The following is an 11,805-nucleotide window of genomic DNA, read 5'->3' as shown; positions in this document are numbered from 1 at the left end:
CTGTCACAAGTGCACATCCAGCTGTGCCCCTGCATGTTTGAAGCTGTTTCTAAGAGACCTTCCTGTTCTCAAGGCGCCGGCTTTCACCCTCACATATGATCCTTGAGCTCAGAACAATATTGGATTGTTGTGTCTAGTACCGACATAGAGCATGACAGGAAATAAACTGTCAGGAAATAGTAAATGTATAAAGGAGGAAGGAAGAAGAAGAAGAACGAATAAAGGGCACATGGGTGAGGTAGACCAGGGTGAAGGAAGAAGAACAGGCAATGAGAGGCAGGACTGCAGGTCTATGGTGACATGTGCACATTTGAAAGGGGTGGTCCGGCTACTTCTGATCTTCAGCTTCGTGTGATTCCTGCATACCATTAGGAAGTCCAAGACTAGTGACCAACTTACCACTCATGGGTCCAACTTGGTGTCACTGAATGGCTGCTTCTTGCTCTTGTGGAAGAGACTAACCAGGAAAACCCCTAAACAACTGCATCCAGAGATGATCACAATGCAGAACATATCCAAGGTTTCTGACAGTTCAGCCAGCTGTGTCTCCAAGCAGGCGAGGCTTGTCTTCTGAGGGTGGTGAACCTGTAAAACAAACTGAGTCTCAGACTTGCCAACCTTTTCCCTGTGGTACAAGCTGTGGTGATTTTATGATCTTGCCTCCTCTCTTAGCCTTCCCAGGAGAGTTGGGAAAGGGCCATTTCTGTTCCCAGTAGTGATTCTCTGAATGCTCCCAACAAGCACACTCCTTGGAAGAGACTCTTGGGGGACAGAGCAGGAGAAAACATCAGGCAAATGGAGAAATGACGACCTTCATTTTAGACCTAATCAGGGAAGATGAACAGCTCAGGGCAAAGGAGGTGAATGAGTCAAGGCCTGATATATTCAGTCACTGCCCAGACCCTCCCTGACTCGCAGTGACACTATGTTTAGTGTCATTTCTATTCCTTCCTCAACTGTGACTCCAGGCCCTGAGCCAGGATGGCCACATGGGCATTTAGTATTCCTCCATGTCAAGTCATCAGTGGTGGGCAGCAGTGCCAGTCCCCTAATAGCTGAGTGAGGGATCTCACCCAGGGAATTGTAGCCCTTAAGAACATAATAAAACTTGATTTCCAGATATATATTGTTCTAGAATATTCTTATTTAAACTCACTCTAACTCTGACTCTCTCTTCTGTAAACTGCCAACAGTTACCTCTTCCTGTCTGGGGATGCTAGGAGAATTAAGTGTGATTGTGCTGAGCACTTGAAACTATTAATCCTGAGATTCATATGTGAGAAATACATATCATAAAGTAGAGCCAAACTTGAAGGAATCTAATTAAAAACTGGCCATGTCAAAAGAACTCTTGCTTGAACCACCTCTGGGTTTGTAGGATATGACCCCATAGTCACATTTTGCAGGGGCTTACAAATGTGAATCTCGAAAAACAAACAAACAAACAAACAAAAAANAAAAANAAAAAAAAAAAAAAGAAAAAAAAAACCCCTGAAACTCACATCTCATTTCATTCACCATTAAGTCCAATCAAGGTAAGTAGATATCTTGATTTATTTCCTGCCTCCATACCTCCCATCCACATGTGATCAGGCACATTCAGTGTACAGGTGCCAAACACATTTGTTTGGAGAGAAAAAAAACCCCACAAACTGTGGCTTGTTACTTCCCAAGAACTACAACTCCCAGCATCCCAGGATATTACATTGTCCCTGGGCAGGTGGGGTTTACAGGGTGTCTCTGGCTCTTACATTCCCCCTTTGAATTGCTTCCTGAGTTAAATGCTTGACTCTGTCATGAATACCTATTTATGTTAGCAACTAACAATCATCAGATTTTTTGCTACCCAGACAAGAAGAGAAGGATCAAGGTCCTTGTGATGGCTCATAATAGGAGGAACCTGTTAATGAGGCTGGATGCCAGTGATTTCTTTCATTGTAGGTTTCCCTTTCATAATATTTTTAATACAGTCATATTATAACCCTGAATGATTTGTATACAAGTGATAATTTTCTCTTAAGACATACAATACATTTTTTAAAATCTTTTTTACAGTTCAGTCATTGCTCCCCTCTGTTCCGCTGTCTGACCGTTCCTCATCCCATATACAATACCTGTTTATTCTGCATAAAGCAGCCCAAGTGCCCTATCACACTATACAGCTGTTTCAGTTAAGGAATCTGCCTGTTGAGAAATCTAGGTCACTTTCCTTGTGTGCCATTTTCCCCCTGTGCTAAGTAGTCTCCCTTTGCCTTAGCATTTGAACTCTTTGTGGTACAAAGGACTATGTATTCTGTTTTGTAGCTACTTCCAGGTGAATCTACGCCATCACTCTCAGGGCTCAGGAAGGCTGGAAGGCTAGTCAAATGCTGGGCAGTGGGGCACTCACCAGAAGCATCAGGTTAGCTGACTCAGCTGAAGGAACAAGGAGCAATCACATTGGCTGGACTGAATCACATCAGCATCCAGCAATTAACTCTCATGACAGTTGGCCACTTTGGCTCAACTCCAATTAACCAAAAATATCCAATGAGCCATGGGTCATCTCCCTTTGCCCTGGATTGAGTGCAGAGGGTGCATAGACCTAATAAGATCCTCCATGTTCACATATTAACAGATGGCAGAACCAGAAACCAGGCAGAATGTATGTCATAGGAACATAAATACCCATCTATTAAACTTAGCAACCCACACCCATACCCCACACCCACACCCCAAGAAACGCTTGCTATCAACGTTCTTGAGCCTTGCCTTTCACAGGGTGGTCAGAAGGAATGAGGGTGTGTTCCAGAGTCTTGGATTAGTATTCCAAGTTGCCCACCCCAGAGTGGTTTGGCATTTAGAAGGTTCTGGAGTGAAGGATGCAGTGGATGGCCCATCTAACTGGAGGACTTCAAAGGATAATTCTGAGAGAATACCCAGTCCCACAGTTTTGATCCAAAACTGAAGCAAGCTTTAATTAAATACTGGCCAGGTAAGTAGGACTCTGGTGAGGTTCAACTCTGGGTGCCCAGGAAATAGCCCCAGTCACATTTTGCAGGGCTTTAAAAAGGCAAAGCTCGCAATTTCATTGCATTTTCCAACAGGCCCAATCAGGAGCAAACATACTTCCTGACCCATTTCCTGCCCACATACCTCCTGCCTACATGTGATCAAGCACATCTTGTGAAGATGGGTCAAACAAACTTCCTTAGGGGAGTGAAAATCATGTGGCTTGTTATTTTCTAAGAACTACAACTCCCAGCTTTCCAAGAAGTTCCCTTGTCCTTGGCTGGGTGGGTGGGACTTACTGAGAAACTGGGTCTCACAGTATAAGAGCTGGCTAACTCTCAGTGATCTTGACAGCTCATCCCTGGTATCTGCCTGTGCCTTGGCTTTCTAAATGTTCCAGTGTTAAGATTGGACTCAGAGGTCTTGCCTGGCTTACTGTAGGCCACCAGGACAATTGATATCATTTAGAAATACCGTGAGTTTGTTCTTGAAGCACAGCAAATATTAAAAGTTAATTAAAACTACAATCAATGGTATTCTGTTGGGATCAACATTTTATGGCTATGAGTACAGCTCAGATACATAGATAGGACCTGGCTCAACAGTAAATTCAAAGCCTAAAGCTTGATTCATAGCTAAGTGAAAACTTAAGGGTGTTTTGAAAGTCAGTTGTGTCAGTTGGTGTTTTGCTGGGGCAAACATATCAAAGAGTATTTTTCTGAAGTGGACACAAGTGAGAAGATGTTTTGCTAGAGCAGATACATGAAGAAATGTTTCACTAAATCAGACCCAGGTAGAAATACGTTTCATTAAGGCAGAATCATGAAAAGAGCTTTTCACTGAAACAGACACAGGTAAAAAGCTGTTTTGCTAAACAAACACATAAAAGATTTTGCAGTAACAACACTCATGAGTTGGTTCACCTTACATATATTATTGAACTCCATTTGTNGTGACTCCATAGAGAGAAACACACCAAAAACCTTCTGGTGGTGTTCCGTCAGCTTCTTGCCACTTCAGCGGACTTGGGTTAATTGACAGATTCATATCAACTGATANAGACGACAGATCCACTTTTGCTAAGACAGACCCGCCTGCTAAGATAAGACTTGTGGTGAGGCAAGACCCATAAAAGACACCTGCTGTTTAGAGAGAGGATAAATAGGACTCAACAGACAGCAGCAGAGGCTGGTCTGGATGACGTAATTAGCTTTACAAAGCTTCTTAGTATTGAGGCACAGCCAAAACCTTTTCCTGAAGTCCCAGTGATCCTGAATACTCCTCATGCAAATTCAGCTAAGGCCTAGCTGTTCCTGCTAGGTCATGCCACATATGCTGTTGTCCAGAAACTTCTACCCTAGACTACTGATATGTCTGTAAGGTGTTTGCAAATTGATAAAGCTGCTGCTGCTGATTCTTATAAAGTAAACTACTGATTTCCTAATAATGCAAACAGGATTTGCTCCAAAAACAATTTCTAAGCATGTCCACTTTCCCTAATATCCTGTTAACATTTCTTTTCTCCTACCTCAGGTAGGTGGTAAACTGAAAGAAAAGTTAAAACATTTTTAAAAACATTATGAAAAATAGTTCTTAAAAAAAATCCAAACTCTACAGAGAGCATTGAAAACATCAAAATAGTAAAAGCAATGAATGTTCAAGTCTCTTCAAATCCTGAGGATCTTACCATATTTAACTGCAGTCTGTTCTAAGGCTCCCTACTCCACAGATTGATTTGGTGAAAGACTAGAGCAGTACACAAGCTTGGACCCTATTTGGTGATGTATGCTGCTGCCAGGACATTGACACTGATGAGTGGTTTTATACCACAAACAATACAATCCAGAAGCCACTCATCCCCCTGCCCTGGCCCCTGTAGTGCCTTTGCTAAGCACCTGACCCAAGGCCCAGACCCTAGCTCTTCTCACTCATGATGCTGACCTGCACAGCTGCTTGTAAGAAGCAGTCACACCTGAATAGAGACCAATCAGCCTTGGGAGTGGGAGTGGAGGGTTAAAAGACCTGTGGTTCTTGGAGAGGCAGTGATTTGCCTCAGGACACAATCAATCTAGTGTCACATGTAAAATACAACATTGGCCACTCTTGTTCTTCAAATGGCAGAAGCACTTAAATATCCAGTGTCTATCATGCTCTTGGTCATTTAAGTTTAAGCTAATGAATATTTTCTAACCAAGACTTCTGCTGGTAAGAATTGATTATGCCTTTTGGTGAGCATGGGTCCATCTCAAGAGTTGGAATCAAGGACTAGTTAGATTCTAGAGTCTCATTATGATCTGGATATGCCCATGAGGATTGCAGAAAGTGGTGTTTTGAGAAAAAGCTGGCAGCTTCCCCAACCCTAGCAATCAGAAACTTTGTTATCAGCCCCCAGCTGATGAAACCTTATTGAGGGACCATGTAGGAATTGGGTCTTTTTGGTAAGATGAGAGCGTCAAAAGATTTTGTGAGTTTTCATCTGGAAAGGATGGGTTGGGGAATAGGTATAATTATAGAGATGCTAAACTCTACCCTGAAATGGCTCCTGGGGCCATCCCATAGAGTCACAGCTTCCTAAGGATGCTCACAAGTGTTTTCTCACCAGGTCCCATAGCAGGCCTAGCAGAGACCTTAGGGCCTCTGTTTCATGCCCTTATGAGAAGGATGACAACAACACTAAACACTAGTCCTCAGACAAGGATAAAGTATTGCTGATGCTGGTTTTGATCATTTAGGTCCCCTATGGGTCACAAAAAAAGATTTCAATGTCAGTACCTCCAGATTCCTGTTCTTTTTAAAAAAAAATGTTTTATTAGATATTTTCTTTATTTACATTTCAAATGTTATCCCATTTTCTACTTTCCCGTCTGAAAAATCCCCTATCCCCTCCCCCCCCCTTGCTCCCTAACCCACCCACTCCCATTTTCAGTCCAGGCATTCCCCTATACTGGGGCATAGAACCTTCACAGGACCTAGGTCCTCTCCTCCCATTGATGACCAATTAGGCCATCCTCTGCTACATATACAGCTAGAGCCACAAAAATGCACCATGGGTTTTCTTTGTTTGGTGGTTTAGTTCCAAGGAGCTCGGGGAATGCTTCTCAGTTCGCATTGATGTTCCTCTATGGGGTTGCATACACCTTCACCTCCTTGGGTACTTTCTCTAGCTCCTTCATTGGGGACCTTGTGCTCCATCCAAGGGATGATTGTGAGCATCCACTTCTGTATTTGCAAGGCACTGGCAGAGCCCCTCATGAGACAGCTGTATCAGGCTCCTGTCAGCAAGCTCATGTTGACATCTTCCATAGTATCTGGGATTGGTAGTTGTTTATGGGATGGATCTCCAAGTGGGGCAGTCTCTGGATGGTTGTTCCTTAAGACTCTGCTCCATACTTTGTCTCTGTAATTCCTTTTATGGGCATTTTGTTCCTTCTTCTAAGAAGGATTCTGAGCTTCTGGCCTGATATCCAATTATCAGTGAGTGCACATCATGTGTGTTCTTTTGTGATTGGGTCACCTCACTTAAGATGATATCCTCCAGATCCATCCATTTGTCTAAGAATTTCACAAATTCATTGTTTTTAATAGCTGACTAGTACTTCATTGTCTTTATAGCCCTGAAAATGCAACTCTTCAGAGGAAAATGACTTCTCAGCATGGTGGGCTAGGGTGGAAAACTAGAGCCTGCGGGTGTTACCTGAAATCTGCAGGCCTATGCATTGACCCAAGCTCCCTGTTCACCACATTATCTGGGACACTGGGGAAAGATCAGTCTTTCTGTGTGCTAAGATTTACCCAATTAGGGGATCAACAGTCAGAGTTAGAGTGTGGATTCGCAAAGCCTTGAGTCTTTGTATAACAGGACAGGGCACACAGTTTTGACAGTCTAATAGGATGGGATCATGATGACAATCATAAAAGAAAAAATATTCTTCAGTTTACTGAAAAATGACTCATTCAGATCTGCTGCAGTCTGTGTGGTGCAATGTTTTTTTCCATTTCCAGGTGAGGAAATTAACTTGCACAGTTAGTAATATACCATTTCTGCAGACACTAATTTGCATTCTGGGATAGAATAGGATGTTGTTACAATGGTGCATATTTAACAACCAACTCTCCAGAACAATAGATGCAAAGGAGAGTAATGGCAACCCTATCTTAGAAGCCATTTCAGAAATCCTGCTGCTGAGCTCATGGATAACCTCTGTCCCTGTCAGCTGAGCCTGGTGTGCACAAATTCATTGAGAAGGTTGCTAGTTACATTCCTCATTGCTGGGATAGAATAGTTGACATAAACCCTTGAAAGACAGAAAACATTTTTTGAGGGTCATAGTTGAGCGTTGTGGGGGTTGAACAGGAATGTCTCTCTGAAACATATTTGAATACATGGTCCCAAGTTGGTAAAAATACTTTGGCAAAGTTTAGGTGTAGGGTTGTTAAAGGGAGTTTGTCTATGAATAGGCAGAGCAGTGGGATGTGACATTTCAAAAGCCAAGTTTATTCCCAGTTTTCTCCCTTTCTCTCTACTTACACTTGTGGATAAGATGGAAGCTCTCAGCTACTGCTTAGGCACCATGCTTGCCTNCCNGAGGTCAANCCTCTTGCTNTGATGGTCATGGGCCCACACTCTGAAATTGCAAGCCCATTAAAAAGCATTTTACTATAAATTGCCTTGCTTATCCTGTCTCTTTATAGCACAAAAGGTGTCTAAGACAAGGGCATAGTAACAATGACAGTGAAGTCATGCAATAGGAGGCTGTGTCACTTGGTAATGTTGCATCCCCAGTCAGGAAGCAGACAGACAAATTCCAGTTTCAGTACACATTCTTCTTTCCATACTGTCTAGAACCCTAGGCCTGGATGCTGTGATGGTTTAAATGAGATGTCGCCAAAGTCCTAAGCATTTGAATGCTTTGCCCCCAGTTATTAACACTGTTTGTATAGTTCTAGGAGATGTTGCTTTAATGGAAGAACTGTATCACTAGGTGCATGCACTGNAGTTCCCAAGTCCATCACCATTCTTAGTGTATACTCATTGTTATCTGATTGGGGTTTGAGATGTCAGCTCTTAGCATCTTGGGTCTAGTTGCCATGGGTGCACTCTGCCATCACAAACTTTTATCTCTCTGGAACAGATGGTGACACCCACAATCAGAATGGGTCACCTCTCATCAGTTAACCATTTCAGGAAGAGTCTCATAAACTGCCCCAGAGATGTTTTACTCCAGTGATTCTAAATGCAGTCAATCAACAGTGAAGATGGCCATGCCCTGCCATGAGAGGATGGGGGCGGGGGAAGGAGCCTGGCAGGTGTCTGCAGAGAATGTCATCCCATCCCCTCGACTATTCAAACCCTGTCCTGTTAAAGAACATTTCTGTATGAGAGAAGATGTTCATATTATTTTCTTTTTTTGGTATTGCCTATCATCTTTCTTGAGTATTCCATGCACATTGCAAGGTAGCTGGATCTATTTCTGTTCCCTAAGTTCACCTGTACTCACCCCCATCTACCCCCCAGCTTTTTGTTCTTTATAAATCTCCCTTTGGTTTTATTTGTGCTGGTCATCTAACACAGCTGTAGACCCATACACTGGAGTTTGACAATGTGCCAGGGGTCACTCCACTTAAGAAATATGACTCTTTTCCCCTATAACCTATCAATTGTCTAGAGCAGATCCTTTTAGCATAGTGAATCAAGAGACCACAGTGGACTAAGTCTTGTGCAGGCAACCACAGCTGCTGTGAGATATGAGTACAGAGTCCTGTAGTATCCAAAATACATTGCTTTGCCTTAGTCTTCTGCAACCTCTGGATATTACAGTCTTTCTCTAAAATGGTCATTCAGCTGTTGGCAGAAGGTGAGAAAAATCTATCAGTTGTGACTGAGTCCTCCAGAGTGACATCTCTACACATCGACTAGTAAATTTTCTGTGTTAAACAGCAACCAATGCACAAAACTTCTCTGTGGATGTCTGGAGGCTGCACTTAGGTATAGGCATAGAGAGTCAAGAGGGCAGTTTCACACATGTTAGGTTAGCAGAACACAAAAAATGTCCTACACAGTGTTCTGTCCCCTGAAACACTTTCTCTTCAGGGCTGTCTTCAGTCACAACCAAACACACAACACAGTGCCCAAGATATTCATTTTAAGATACAGTGAGCACATCATACAAAATGGTCTATAACCAGCATGGGTTTGTGCCTCTCCTCAATCCACTCTAGAGAACTGCACATAGAAACCATCAGTTCTGAGTATAGAGGGGATTTAAACAGCAGTAAACAACTTGGGCCATGTTCTCAAGCAATCTTCCTGTGTTTACATGGACTGTTAGAGATAACTCTGTGTGCACACTGGCATGCTGTGGTGCAGATCTCTGTGTACCAGCTTTGGTACCTTGTATGATAAATTACACTTAGCTCATTTTGGGCAATGATGACAAGTGGTCACATAACGCCTTCTGCTTCCTTCAATACTAGAATTGCTATTGTTAAGATGCTAACACATCCTAAATTTCCCTACAAATTCTATATACCTCTATCATAGTCCTAGTTCCCACTTCTTTGAAACTGCCAAATCTAAATGTCAATGGAAATTGCAAGCACCTCAGAAGAGGCAAAATAATCTTGAAAGAAGAATATTGAAGTGCTCCTGATTTCCAATTTCAAAGGCATGGCAACCAAGCAGGAATGGCATCAGCAAAATGTTCACACGGAATTTAGTAAATTGACTATAACACTACAGATCTTGTAATGACACACACCAGAGTATTATTGACAACCATGTTGGTTAAGCAACTAAATGTCGTAAGGCCTTTTTTATAGATGGTCAGATCAAGAGTGGGCGTGAGTCTCCGAAGTACCTCTTGGTGCTCAAACTCAGAGATACTGTTTTTAAAAGCAAAAACCACTGGCGTAGATCACATTGTCAGAGGAACCTTGAATCGCTTGTTCCTGAAACGAATAACATGGATTTTAGACAGATCTTGACAATTATTTTGGTCAATACATCTGTACTATAACCAACGACATGAAAATCTCAGATATGTTGGCAAGGCAGATGTGATGGATATAGGGAGAGATAGAAGATAGATAACTGTGTAATCCAACATGAAATGTAGTTACAACAGGTTAGCATTATGTTAGTCATATCAACATAAGCACTGAAGTGTATTGTCAACCAATAAGAATCAAAGATGTAATGTCACTCAATGAGACAAGTAGTGTTGTCATGAGGCAATGAAGAGAAAATGGATATCCCCACACAAAATGATTAAATAGAACCCTGGCCACATACTGTGCACAAAATGAATCAAAATGTAAGTGAAACATCTAAAATATATAGAAATTTTTATGAACATACATTAGGTAATGACATGTGGACTATATTCCAAGAGACAGAGATAAAAGTGGTGGAGATGTATTTTTACCAAACTGAGACCTCTGTGATTCAAAGGACATGGTTCAGAAGCTGAAATATCAGCAGGTCTTGTGTCATAAGCTCATAATCACAGTAAATTGGAGGTGGTGATGGGAAAATCTGAAATTAAATATTATTTTTAGGTACAATGAAAATTCCAAGCCAGCATGGGATGTGTAAAACCTTCTCTTGACATAAGCATATAAATAAATATTAAATCTTAACTATGAATGGTTTTTATTCAGTGACCCCCCAAAAGAAAACATGGCTAAGGAAGATAATCCTAAGGGACACATCATTAGGGAAAAAAATAGTTCAAGCCCTGAATCATAGAAGAATTTGCTAATTAGCCAAACAAGAGCTGCTCTGGAGCTGATAGCAAAGGATACCCACCACCTCAGTGAGAAAAGAACCAGCATCAGCAATCACAGAGAAGTCATGTCCTCAGATGAAGCATGTCACTTGCAGCAAAAGCTGGGACATCCTCAATGAAATGCAGACCCCTTAACTTCCATTTTAACCACACAATGAAGACTTCAGCATAGACTACATTGAATGTAGGCATAAAGTTTGGTGTCTGGCTTGCACCCCTTCTGTTCCACACACCATTGCTTTAATTTTAATAATGACATCCTGTGCTGCATTACTTATCTTGCAGCACCTCGGCCTCTACTGTGTCTTTTACGATATCACTAACAACATGTTTCCTGCTGGCTTACATGTATGAGGTTGGCCTCTGGGAAAATGCAGCAGGCTGCAAAACTCTTACTTTCTCACTTCTCTTTACCGGGAGTGCACACACCACACCACTGTCACATGACATTCATTGCTCTCTGTGGAAGTAAAATAAATCCCAACATCTTGGGTCAGGCTGGACCATGATGCTTTCATTGGAAAGGTATGTGTGCAAAGAGAGGCTGATCACTATTGAGAAGATTAGGTATAACAGGTTTTATCCACTATTCCTTTCCTTCAGTTATTGATGGATGGATCAGAGCCTGACTACACAAGGAGACTTGCAATCTACCACTGACAAAAGTGAGCCCCAAGGATGCCTTTCGATTTAGAACCACTAATATAACAGTTTCTGTTGAACTGTGGTGTAGTCATTTTATCAAATTAGCATGCTCTCTTTCAGGAATGATGATGCCCCTAGTTATTTATTTATTTATTTATTTATTTATTTATTTGGTTTTTTTGAGACAGGGTTTCTCTGTATAGCTCTGGCTGTCCTGGAACTCACTTTGTAGACCAGGCTGGACTCGAACTCAGAAATCCGCCTGTCTCTGCCTCCCAAGTGCTGGGATTAGAGGTGTGTGCCACCACGCCTGGCTTGATGCCACTAGTTATTAAGTTGTGTGTTGGATCAAATGCACAATGTTGCTCACATAAAACAAAGA

The sequence above is a fragment of the Mus pahari genome, unplaced genomic scaffold, assembly GCF_900095145.1.
Source record: "Mus pahari unplaced genomic scaffold, PAHARI_EIJ_v1.1 scaffold_6700_1, whole genome shotgun sequence".
Classification (NCBI taxonomy): Eukaryota; Metazoa; Chordata; class Mammalia; order Rodentia; family Muridae; genus Mus; species Mus pahari.
The sequence above is the reverse complement of the archived record's forward strand: the minus strand, read 5'-3'. Positions refer to the sequence as shown.